The sequence below is a fragment of the Labeo rohita genome, chromosome 15 (assembly GCF_022985175.1).
Source record: "Labeo rohita strain BAU-BD-2019 chromosome 15, IGBB_LRoh.1.0, whole genome shotgun sequence".
In the NCBI taxonomy this organism is placed as follows: domain Eukaryota; kingdom Metazoa; phylum Chordata; class Actinopteri; order Cypriniformes; family Cyprinidae; genus Labeo; species Labeo rohita.
This window is the reverse complement of record NC_066883.1, coordinates 30495205-30508997: the sequence shown is the minus strand read 5'-3', so window position 1 is coordinate 30508997 and position 13793 is coordinate 30495205. Positions and strand designations below refer to the sequence as shown.

Genomic DNA, 13793 nt, shown 5'->3' with positions numbered 1-13793 from the left:
GGGAAAGGGCAAGAACTAGTATGTTTAACATATGTTTACATAGCTACCTAAAATGATTATGATGAACACAAAATAAATTATTTACATAATACAGTTAATTAAAATTAACGCAGACTAACAGAGCCTAAGGGAAAATAGAATCACATTTTTATTCACTTTGTGTATTTATCCATCCATCTATCTATCTATCTATCTACCCATTCGTCCAACCATCCATCGTTCTACCCTTTTCACTGTCACTTCCATCCATCCATCTATCCATTTAGTCATCATTCTATCCTTCTGTCAATTCCATCCATCCATTCTATCCTTCTCTCTATCTGTCCATTCCATCCATCCATTCATCCATCCATCGTTTTATCCTTCTATCTGTCAGTTCTGTCCATCCATTGTTCTATCCTTCTATCCATTCCATCCATTCATCCATACATCCATCATTCTGTTCTTCTCTCTATCTGTCCATTCCATTCCATCTATTCATCCACCCATCATTCTATTCTTCTCTCTATCTGTCCATTTCATTCCATCCATCCATACATCCATCATTCTATCCTTCTCTGTCTGTCCATTCCATCTATCCATTCATCCATCCATCGTTCTGTCTGTCTGTCTATCTATCTGTTTATTTATTTGTCTGTCTGTCGGTCCGTTCCATTCATCCATCGTTTTATCCTTCACTCTGTCAGTTCCATCCATCGTTCTATCCTTCTCTCAGACTGTCCATTCCATCCATCCATTCATCCATCCATCGTTTTATCCTTCTATCTGTCAGTTCCGTCCATCCATTGTTCTTTCCTTCTCTCAATCTGTCTATTCCATTCCATCCATCCATCGTTCTATCCTTCTCTCTATCTGTCCATTCCATCCATCCATTGTTCTATCCTTCTCTTAATCTGTCCATTCCATTCCATCCATACATCCATCATTCTGTTCTTCTCTCTGTCCATTCCATCCATCTATTCATCCATCCATTGTTCTATCCTTCTCTCGATCTATCAATTCCATCCATCCATTGTTCTATCTTTCTCTTAATCTGTCCATTCCATCATCCATCCATCCATTGTTCTATCCTTCTCTCATTATCTCCATTCCATTCCATCCATCCATCCATCTATCCATCCATCATTCTATCCTTGTCTCATCCATCCATCTATCCATCCATCCATCCATCCATCGTTCTATCCTTCTCTCTATCTGTCCATTCCATCCATCCATTGTTCTATCCTTCTCTTAATCTGTCCATTCCATTCCATCCATACATCCATCATTCTGTTCTTCTCTCTGTCCATTCCATCCATCTATTCATCCATCCATTGTTCTATCCTTCTCTTGATCTATCAATTCCATCCATCCATTGTTCTATCTTTCTCTTAATCTGTCCATTCCATCATCCATCCATCCATTGTTCTATCCTTCTCTCATTATCTCCATTCCATCCATCCATCCATCTATCCATCCATCATTCTATCCTTCTCTCATCCATCCATCTATCCATCCATCCATCCATTGTTCTATCCTTCTCTTAATCTGTCCATTCCATTCCATCCATACATCCATCATTCTGTTCTTCTCTCTGTCCATTCCATCCATCTATTCATCCATCCATTGTTCTATCCTTCTCTTGATCTATCAATTCCATCCATCCATTGTTCTATCTTTCTCTTAATCTGTCCATTCCATCATCCATCCATCCATTGTTCTATCCTTCTCTCATTATCTCCATTCCATTCCATTCCATTCCATCCATCCATCCATCTATCCATCCATCATTCTATCCTTCTCTCATCCATCCATCTATCCATCCATCTATCCATCGTTCTATACTTCTCTCTATCTGTCCATTCCATCCCATTTATCCATCCATCGTTCTATCCTTCTCTCAATCTGTCAATTCCATCCATCCATTGTTCTATCCTTCTCTCTATCTGTCCATTCCGTCCATTCATCCATACATCCATCATTCTATTCTTCTCTCTATCTGTCCATTCCATTCCATCTATTCTTCCACCCATCATTCTATTCTTCTCTCTATCTGTCCATTCCATTCCATCCATCCATACATCCGTCATTCTATCCTTCTCTGTCTGTCCATTCCATCCATCCATTCATCCATCCATCATTCTGTCTGTCTGTCTGTCTATCTGTCTATTTGTCTGTCTGTCCGTCCGTCCATCCATGCATCCTTCCATCCATGCATCCATCCATTGTTTTGTCCTTTTCTCCATCCATCCATCCATTGTTCTGTCCTTCTTTCAATTGTACTAATGTTATAAGATTCTATATCTATCTGTTGTTTTATCATTGCATCCTTTTCTCTATCTCTTCATCTATTTAACTTCAGGGGACAATTTTGTCTACACAATACACAAGTATGTAAACAGGTTGAGACTAGTAAGATCAGTCAGTTTCTTAGCATTACATGCAAACAGTGGTAACATCTGGCCCAACATCATGTCCCACTTACAGGCCTTATTCCATCCTACTGCTTTGTTTCTACATGCTCTCAAACACCTACACTGTACATAAAGACAAATGATTTTCAACCTAGCTGTGTGCGAGTGAGAGAGTGCGTCGAGTTTATTTTTACAACTTTGTAAAAATGTCATCCACTGCGCTGTTCTCCGTTGTATTATTCAGCATGTCTTAATATAGACTCTGATCTCAGATTGTATCCCTCTCTTAGTCACAGACCCACCTACACATCTGCCTTTCCTCCATTTAACATCTTTCACACACTTTTGTGTCTCTCACACACACATGTGAGCACGCACACATAAACACACCTGCACATGCCCATAGATGCCCTCACACTCTTATTACATACACAGCTGTATTCTATAAATGGAACGTGAGGAGAAGGAACTGTGGGTTTCCAGGCAACAGTATCCTAGTGCGCTGACATAATGCAGGAAGCTGAGAACCTAATTCTGTGCTGAAGATGCATTAGTTCCGCTTTACACTGGCAGGCATGATATCCCCACCATGTGTGTGTGTTGTGTGTCTCATGTAATGCTGAAAGCATGAAACACGATATTCTTCTCCTCTACTCTGTAGATGTTTGCCACTGATGGATCATGTTTCACAATTATATTTTATCGCCATTTGTATATGTGCATGTAAGTCTCTTTTTCAGAGTGATGAGGTGGCAAGATGCCACATTCCCATTGCTGGCACTCACACACACACAAAATAGGTCAGCGAGACCACAGCACCACATCAATGGATCCCGGTGAGTGGAGTTTAGCTTCCTTATTCATTCCATTACTCTGTAATTCACCGTTTCCTCCACACCACACTACATCAGTACTGCCAATTCATAAGTAAGGAATGGAAATAGCCTTCAAAACCACACAACACGCCCAACGTGAGTAGATCCAGAATCATTGAAACACAAGATAATCACTGGAATACACCAAGAACCAACTAGATGTAGTGATTCACACACTCATTTAAAGGGGTAGTAGACCCAAAATGAAAATTCCTCATGTTTTTCCAAACCTGATTGACTTCATTTGTTCCATAGAACACAAAAGAAGATATTTTGAAGAACATTGAGGTTCTAACAACATTGAACCCCATTGACTTTCATTGTATGGACCAAAAATTGGCCCACTGGTCATTTTTAATTTATGCTCCACAGAAAAAATGTCAAACAGATTTTAAGTCATTTCATTGAAATGTTGTGTAAAGATCCCATTCTGTACACATGTCAAAAAAAGGTTGAATCATGAATGAATCTGAAGATGTAGTTAGGAATTCTGGGTAATGTGCTGATTTGGATCCCACTGACACTCATTTTGACTCTTGCTGTCATACAGATGATGAAGAACTGATAAGGATGAGATGGAAACGAGAAAAAAGCAAAACATCTGGATGGACACACACACACACGATTTCACTCACGGTATCGGTGAATCTTCTCTCCCAGAACAGCTGATCTCCAGGTGTGTTCTGTGTGTGCGTTTCTCAACACCGCACGATATCGAATCCCCCTGCGGCTGACAGACAAGCCCGGCGACAGCGACGCAGCACGGAGGAAACACACAGTGGCGTGAGGAAGAGAAGGATGAAGGACGTGTCCATCTTTGGCGTTTGAAGATAACCAACGGTAACCTTCCCCACCTACGACCGCTCCTTCTGGGCTATGGCCACCAAGGCTGTCCTCTCCCCCTACCAAACGCTTCTGGAAAGATCCACACCTCCCTTTGGTGGTTGCCTCATCTGCGCTGTCCCCACACACGCGTGGTGTGTGTGTGGGGTGGGCTGCGTGCGGATGCGTGTAGTATGAGCGTGTTCTCGTTTAGCCGGCTGCGGTGTGTGCGCAGAGACGTTAGGCAGCTAAATGCATCGTGTCCTACAATCTCTTTGATCCGTCCTCCCCCTGCTGCTGCTGCCGCCGCGGCTGCCGTCACACACGCACACCCCCAGTGCGCGTCACACACGCAGCGATGAATCCAGCTCGGGCGTCAGTAGGCAAAAAGACCAGCTATAGCATCTGTCTTTTCTTTTTTTCTCTCTCTCTCGCTCTACCTTCTTTTTTGCTCTCTGATCTCCTTCCCTCCAGCCCTCACTGCTTACTCACTCCGTCCCCTGGTGATCTTTTCTCTCTCTTGCTTTCTCTCTCTCACTCTTCTCTGCATCCCTCATGTCTCTTAACCAATCGTGTTGCTCGCTTAGAGCTGTCCATGGTTCTGAAAGAAAGAGAGAGAGTGTGAGTGAGAAAGGTTGTGTGTGTGTCAATCCTCTCCTGAGGGCGTGACCTTTGCTCATACAATGTTATCACCAGGCAGCTACACTGGCTGATGCAAAACACTCAAGAGACAGTCAGATGTGAGTATGCATTTTGGTGTTAAAAGGTCAAATGTTATTTCTGCACTAAAAATGTCTGTTTTCGAACAGGTTTCCAGCTATCTGGAGTATATATAGACTACCGTTCAAACCTTTTAAAGGGATAGTTCACCCAAAAATTTAAATTCTGTCATTAGTTACACATCCTCATGTCATTCCAAACGCGTAAGACCTTCGTTCATCTTCAGAACACAAATTAAGATATTTTTGATGAAATCCGAGTGCTTTCTGACCCTGCATAGACAGTAGCGCAACTACACATTCTGTGGCCCAAAAAGGTCGTAAGAACATTGTTAAAATAGTCCATGTGACATCAGTGGTTCAACCGTAATTTTTTGAAGCTACGAGAATACTTTGTGCTCAAAGAATACAAAAATAACTATTTTATTTAACAATCTTTTCTATTCTGACATGGAAGACAAGAAATCGTTAAGCAAAGCTGAATTTTATCATCATTACTCCAGTCTTTAGTGTCTTTATGATCCTTCAGAAATCATTATTACATGCTGATTTGGTGCTCTAGAAATATTTTTATTATCATCAATATTGAAAACAGTATTTTTGTGGAAAAAAAAGGTTTTTTGTAACATTACCAAATTATGTAGCTCTTTACTATCAGTTTTGATTAATTTATTGCATAATTTATTGGTATTAACGGTTTTTTTTTTGTTTTGTTTTTTTAAATCAATTAATCAATCCAATTAAACCCAACCTTTGAATGGTAGTGTAGCTATATTATTTCTGAAATATATATGGGACCCTGAACCACAAAACCAGTCATAAGTGTCCATTTTTCAAAAATTTGATTTATACATCATTTGAAAGCTGAATGAATAAGCTTTCCATTGATGTATGGGTTGTTAGGATAGGACAATATTACCTATTTCTATTTCTATTCTTATTATTTATTTAAAAATCTGGAATCTGAGGGTGCAAAAAAAAGGCCTTTAAAGTTGTCCAAATGAAGTTTCTAGCCATGCATATTACTAATCAAAAATTCCAAGTTTTGATATATTTAAGGTAGGAAATTTACAAAATATCTTCATGCAACATGATATTTACTTAATATCCTAATGATTTTTGACAAGAAAAATCGATAATTTCGATAATTTTGACCAATAACCCGTAATTTTGAGAATGTATTTTTGGCTATTGCTACAAATATACCTGTGCTACTTAAGACTGGTTTTGTGGTCCAGGGTCACATATGTAGCTTTAAAGTGCCCATGAAATCGAAATTGAAGTTTTTTGTCTTTTAGAGTGAATATGTTAGCCCTAAGGTTATCTATGAACTAGTATGCTCCAAAACAATGACAAAATATACATTTACGAGATATAAGCATTCAAAAGTTATAGTCTCTAACTTCTGCCAATATGGATCAACGATTTTTAAAGATTTATTTTTGGCATTTTTGCCTTTGTTGTATAGGACAGGTCAGATGGGGGGCGGGATCGGAAAAGGTCCTCGAGCCGGGATTTGAACACGGGACACCCGTAGCGCAAAGGCGCTGTATGTCGGCATGCTGCCCACAAGGCTGTCAGTGCCAACTGGATCAATGATTTTGATGACATCACCCTGCACTTTAGCTTCTCATCAAACTTTCTGTCCAATCAAATGCTCTCTAGAATCCGACATGCCCCGCCCCCTACGCTATAAATACACACTGAAGCTGCAGTTGTAATTGGTCTTGATCACAGAAATTGTATTTCCTGTACAGTGAATCAATGGTATTTTCACGTTGTGCACTATAGGAGATAGGGAATGATTCATTGTAAATATGCTTTCCATTGGGGCGAAAGAAAAAGGGGGGCGGGACTGCTCAATATGTCCCACCTTGTCTTTCTGTTTCAGTTGAAATTACGTCAACACGTAGAGTGACGCTGTGCACCTCAGTGGACTTTTAAATACATGAATATGTCGATTTCTGTTTTCCCAGCATATGTCATACATATGTCAACCAGGCTTTCTCACCCGTCTACAAAAACAAACTCCTTCTCTAATAAAATGCTAAATGGGCTAAATGGTTGTGTTTAGTTGATAATACACCCATTTCTTTCTCTCTCCCCACATCATTAACTCTTGCGACTTATACACTTGTTCATTGAAGACAGTTCTGCTATGGAATATGCCCTTTTAGATGTTATACAATACAGTTGTTTGTATATGTTGCATAAATATACTTTGTATTTATTACTTGCCTTTTCACTTCTCATTCTCTCATTTCTCTGTCTCCTCTGCTTTATCTTCCTGTCCTTTCTTGTCTCTAAGACTCTCTGTCTCTATGTGTAGGTGTGTGTGTTTGTTTCTGTGTATGGGATGAATGTCCATCTGGGGGATTTTGTCCATCAATCACTGATTCTATGACATCATAACCCCCTTTCACTTGAACCGCATGCACTGTAAACACACACACACGGAGGTCAGGATATGCTGATGCCTGTATTCACATACACACACATTTGCAGTTCTCCTGTAGATACGAGTCTCTTTTGTGTTCAGAACTCGCTGACATTAAGAGCTGAATAGAGATAACAGATCACGTTCTTTAGCTGCTGGAGTAAAGGCAGGAGACAAAGACCGCACACGGATAAATGGAGGAGCGAGACACCCACGTTGACTATTCACACACACACTTCTTGCTTGTGAATTCTTCAATAGATCTGTTCAAAGACACACATTCCACAGTTCTGAACTTCACGTCAGCTCTTTTGAATTTTTAAGCGCACTTCCTGTACATGGCGCACAAGAATACTTTGTAGAGACTCGCTGAAGAGGCACAGGCACACACACAGAAACATGTGAGATGAAAAAGCCAAACCAAACCATTGACTTGCATAGGAGTTGCATGAAACAAAGAAACCGGGGGCTGAAAACTTTCTGAATTTGAAGATCAGGGTAAATGTAACTTATTTTGTCTTCTGGGAAACATGTCAATATCTACTGTAGCTACTGAAAGACAGTACTAAATGAAAAAAATATATATATTTTTATATATCTTCATTCTGTTCAAAAGTTTTCACCCCCTCAGCTCTTAATGCATTGTGTTTTCATTCTGGTGCATCAGTGAGTGTTTGAACCTTCTGTAATAGTTGCATATGAGTCCCTCAGTTGTCCTCAGTGTGAAAAGATGGATCCCAAATTATACAGTCATTGTTGAAAAGGGTTCAAATACACAAAAATGCTGAAAAACCAAAGAATTTGTGGGACCTAAAGGATTTTTCTAAAGAAAAGTAGTTTAACTGTTCTGGACAAACAAAGAACAACTATCACTAAACAAAAAAAAAACACAGCTGTGGATCATTCAGGTAGCAACAATATTAAGAATCAAGTGTATGTAAACTTTTGAACAGGGTAATTTCTATAAATTCAACTATTAATTTCTCTTGTGGACAAAATGTTAACGTCTTTTATGTCAAATATCTTATTCAGGTCAGTACTTATTTTGTATGATCCCTCACATTTTGGTAAAATTAACATATAGATATATATATATACAGAATGGTTCTCTGTATATATACAGAAATTAATAAAATGGATCACACTGCCCCTAGTGGCCATTCACTAAAATAACAGCAGCCCTGGAGTCACTGGTCAGTTTTTTCAGTTGCACAGAAAGAGGGAACTGAGACATATTTAGGAAATTAAATATCACAAATATCGCTTAGGGATGGGCTCTGACTTGTGCAACACCGTAGCAACCATTACTGAACACTAAGAAATTGCATAGCAACAGGCCTAGAACCACTCGGAAAGAACAACACCTTGGCAACCACAAAGCAAAGCCCAGTACACTGTAACATTGTGGTGCCAAGTTCTGCACACACCAGCACTTTCATTCAGAGAAAAAAAAATGTTGCATCTTAAAGCTGCTGTAAGCATTTTTTTGAATAACAGGACAAGTTCCTCCTGTCAGATATCACTGAAATATAAGTCCTGAAAAATCGCACAGGCTGTGTAAACAGCAAAAAAAAAAAAACCTATGACTTACTATATAATGACTTACCAATTTTGGAGCTGTTACTTTTGTTTTATTTGCACACAAAAAATACGGTTGAACCACTGATGTCAAATGGAATATTTTAACAATGTCCTTACTACCTTTCTTAGCCTTGAACGTTTCAGTTGCATTGCTGTCTATGCAGGGTCAGAAAGCTCTTGGATTTCATCAAAAATATCCTAATTTGTGTTCCGAAGATGAACGAAGGTCTTAAGATTTGGAACGACATGGGGGTGAGTAATTAATGACAGAATTTTCATTTTTGGGTGAACTATCCCTTTAAGATTTAAAGTCTTTCAATCTAGCGCACATATAGAGTTGCTGTAAAGCATTGCGAGGGGACGTTCTGTACAGATGATTCAGAGCTGATTTTCTGAGGTGGGACTAAGCCAATTATAACTCTGCTGAATTATTAAGTCTCTCTTTCTCCAGCATACATACACATCTCTGTCTCTCGCACAAAAGTACATAATGTTCCAAGGTAACAAAAATTGCCCAAATACTTGTAGAGTGAACTCACACACACACATACCCTCTCAGTGGTCACAATTATGCATAATTCAGTCTGTCACATACCTCAGCAGATGTCATGCCAAGCTCAGACAGTGAGCCTCCCGCAGGGGTTTAAGAAGCTGCTGCATCCATTTGGTGCTGGATTGCTGCTGCTTCAAATGAACATCCGTACATTCATCCAAAGACTTCAGTCTAAACAGACAACAAATGCTTATTATTAAAATATTTGGATTAGAATATCCATCATTTTTCCTGGAATGGGTGTGGCCATTTGTAAATTTTATAGGTGTGGCTTCCAGTCTCATCAACATATAATACACACCCTGAGTACTGTATATAGAGTTGAGATCAAAATTGTACATACACCTTGCAGAATCAGCAAAATAAGAGGCATCATACAAAATGTGTGTTATTTTTTATTTAGCAATGACCTGAATAAGACATTTCACATAAAATACATTTACATATAGTCCACAAGAGAAAACAGTAGATTAATTTATAAATATGAACCTGTTCAAAAGTTTACATACACTTGATTCTTAATACTGTTGTTTTTTGTGTTTTTTTGTTTAGTGATAGTTGTTCATGAGTCCCTTGTTTGTCCTGAACAGTTAATCTGCACTGCTGTTCTTTAGAAAAATCCTTCAGGTCTTACAAATTATTTGTTTTTTTAGCTTTTTTGTGTATTTGAACCCTTTCCAACAATGACTGTATGATTTTGAGATCTATCTTTTTACACTGAGAACAACTGAGGGACTCATACGCAACTATTACAGAAGGTTCAAACGCTCACTGATGCTTCAGAAGGAAACACAATGGATTAAGAGACGGGGAGTAAAAAAAAAAAAACTTTTTGAATTTGAAGAACTTATTTGTCTTCTGGGAAACATGTAAGTGTCTTCTGTAGCTTCTGAAGGGCAGTACTAAATGAAAAATGTATATATTTAGGCAAAATAAGAAAAATGTACACATCTTCATTCAGTTCAAAAGTTTTCACTCCCGGCTCTTAATGCATTGTTTTTTCTTCTGAAGCATCAGTGAGCATTTGAACCTTCTGTAATAGTTGCATATGAGTCTCTCAGTTGTCCTCAGTGTGAAAAAATGGATCTCAGAATCATACAGTCATTGTTGGAAAGGGTTCAAATACACAAAAATGCTGAAAAAACAAAGAATTTGTAAGACCTAAAGGATTTTTCTAAAGAACAGCAGGCAGTTTAACTGTTTAGGACAAACAAGGGACTCATGAACAACTATCACTAATAAAAAAACACAGCTATGGATCATTTAGGTAACAACACAGTATTAAAATCAAGTGTATGTACACTTTTGAACAGCGTCATTTTTATCAACTCAACTATTATTTTCTTGTTGACTATATGTAAACGTCTTTTATGTGAAATATCTTATTCAGGTCTGTACTAAATAAAAAATAACATGCATTGTATATGATCCCTCTTATTTTGGTGAAAAAAAAATTAAAGGAGAAGTCCACTTCCAGAGAATTTTTTTTTACAAATGTACTCACCCCCTTGTCATCCAAGATGTTTATGTCTTTCTTTCTTCAGCTGTAAAGAAATTACGTTTTTTGAGGGAAACATTTCAGGATTTTTCTCCACATAATGGACTGCTATGGTGCCCCGATTTTGAACTTCCAAAAAGCAGTTTAAATGCGGCTTCAAATGATCCCAAATGTGGTTGTAAACGATCCCAACCGAGGAAGAAGGGTCTTATCTAGTGAAACAATTGGTTATTTTCTTTCCAAAAATACAATTTAAATACTTTTTAATCTCGAACACTCGTCTTGTCTTCCTCTCCCTGAACTCTGTATATTCTGACTCAAGACAGTTAGGGTATGTCGAAAAACTCCAATCATATTTTCGCCCTCAACTTCAAAAATCATTTCAAAATCATCCTGCATCGCTGCAGAAGTACCGATCCAGTCTTTGCAAAGTGAACATGCAAAGATGATCAAACACCCTTAACAAAAAAGTTAAATATAGGACAATTTTGAAGCTGAGGGAGAACATGAGATGGGAATTTCTCGACATACCCTAACTGTCATGAACCTTAAAAAAACAGTTAAGGCAGAGCGAGACAAGACGAGCGTTTTATACTGAAATGTATATAAATTGTATTATTTTTATGAAAATAACCGATCGCTTCGCTAGATAAGACCATTCTTCCTCGGCTGGGATCATTTACAACCGCATTTAAACTACATTTTGAAAGTTCAAACTCGGGGCACCATAGAAGTCCACTATAAGGAAAAAAATCCTGAAATGTTTTCTTCAAAAAACATAATTTCTTTACGACTGAAGAAAGAAAGACATAAACATCTTGGATGACAAGGGGTGAGTACACTATCTGTCAATTTTTGTTCTGGAAGTAGACTTCTTCTTAAACATTTTGCAGATTCTGCAAGGTGTATGTAAACTTTTGAACTCTGTATACACACTACTGGGATTTTTCAAAAATCTTTCAATAATATAAAGTACTAGTTATTCCAAACGTTTGACCAGTGATGTAAAGATATATATGTATATATATTGCTGATGTGATATGTCTTTTTACACTTTAGAGAAGATTCCCTATAAATGCACTGACAGATAGACGGACGGATGGTTGGAACAAACGAACAGTTCGATACATGAATCAAAGGACCTGAAATCCCAACATACTAAAACTGTAAAAATTTAATGCCAAACCCCTTTTCTTCCAGATGCATGGCCGGCCATGTTTCTCAGCTGGTGTTTACACTACTGAAGGAATGTGGATGAATCTCACAAATAATTTAGCTCTTGAAATCGCCAGTGAGTGTTAATCCTTACTGCAGGGAGGATGTGTTGGTTTGTCCTCTGGCTGGTACAGCAGGAGAAGGAGTGAAGCTCCAGGACGGAGAGGGATTAGGCTATTTTCGGCTCTTATCAACATACTTTAAATCTTTCTGCTCTGGCCGGAGAAAAACCTGAATTAAAGGTATTATATAGAAACTGTACGCTAGTCTTTCACAAGGTCGTTTCTGTGCATGCAACATAAACACCACAAGCTCATTGCATTTGCTGCACACGTAATATTGTGTTACACTGGAGAGCTTCTTAAGGTCACAGCCTGATTATAGACGGTTAATGTTAAAGTCTATTACACAAAGACTCACATACACATACGGGTCTACTGCAAATCGTCCCACATAGATGATCTCATCCTTTGTCGTCCATCATTCATCTTGCTCACATTTGAACTGTGTCTTGGTCTGGGCAGATATCTGTTCCTCAGCCGTCCTGCCCTCGTAATGAATTGTTTATGGTCAGTGCACTCTCACTGCTTCAGCATGGATCATCCTAACACATACACACACACAGAAAGAGAGAGAGAGAGAGAATTCCCCCATTGATTTAGTTCTCTTCTTTCTGGACAGCACCTCGAACTGATTCAGTACAGTAATGGCATTACACAGCTCACACATTAAGATGATAAAATCATAGACTGGTGACCTTAACTCACCCATTGAACTGTGGGATATAAACTGTGACTGAATAGTGCATTGATCATTTTGATCATTGCTACCTTCCTCCTAAGATGCCAGAGACATCCTCTTCTTTCTTTCTGTTCTTGTTTTAACAGTTTAACCATAAAATTCTAAAACTAAATTAAACATGCACTATATTTAGTATGTTCATTTTATCCTCATTTAAACTGAATCCTTGCTTTTTTTTATCTTAAAGGAATAGTTCAACCATTTTATTCAGTTCTCTCTCCATATAAAAGCAACAAATCAAAGCTCATTCTCTTGTAATTCTATAAAATAAATGAAAATAAAATAAAATATTGTTAATAAATTGAGTTATTTACTGAAAATTTGCTGTTTCAGTTTTACGAAATCAAGTTTTATTAACCCATGCTTAAAACCAAAAATATATGAGGAATTTATACTTTATTTATACTTTATTTTTAGTATTATTTATATTATAGTATTTACTATTATAGTGTTTATTATTATTTTGAATTGGCTTTGATTTTATTTTCAGTTTTATTATGTGCTTTTTATTAGTTATTTTTATATTTTTGTTTAGCTTTATTTTTAGCTTTATTTTTGGTGTAATAATTATTACTTTAAACTACTACACTACCAGTGTTTTTTTAATGAAATCTTTTCTGCTCACCAAGGCTCCATTTATTTCATCCAAAGTGCAGCAAAAACAGTAAAATTGTGAATAATTTTACTATTTAAAATAACTATTTTTACTATTTAAATATATTTTAAAATATGTATTTTTGTAATTTCAAAGGTGAATTTTTAGCATCATTACTCCAGTCACATGATCCTTCAGAAATCATTGTAATATGCCGATTTGCTGCTCAAAAAAACATTTATTATTATTATTAATAAAAAAAAAAAACAATAAAAAAAATAAAATTATACTTACGCTAAGCTTT

At 37.5% G+C, this 13793-nt stretch overlaps 1 protein-coding gene across 2 annotated transcripts in view; it reads right to left on the bottom strand.

Annotated features, from left to right (window-relative positions):
• Positions 1–12880, bottom strand: part of nyap2a (neuronal tyrosine-phosphorylated phosphoinositide-3-kinase adaptor 2a) — a 60935-nt gene extending 48055 nt beyond the window's left edge. The window contains exons 1-3 of one of the 2 annotated variants that reach the window (XM_051129533.1): positions 12518–12880; positions 9423–9551; positions 3904–4691 (exon numbers count right to left, since the gene is read on the bottom strand). The gene's annotated coding sequence lies outside the window, so the exon portion shown is untranslated. Of the gene's footprint in view, positions 1–3903; positions 4866–9422; positions 9552–12517 lie in introns of those variants that run through there. The other variant, XM_051129532.1, reaches the window with a different exon arrangement.
• Between the last annotated feature and the right edge of the window lie 913 nt (positions 12881–13793).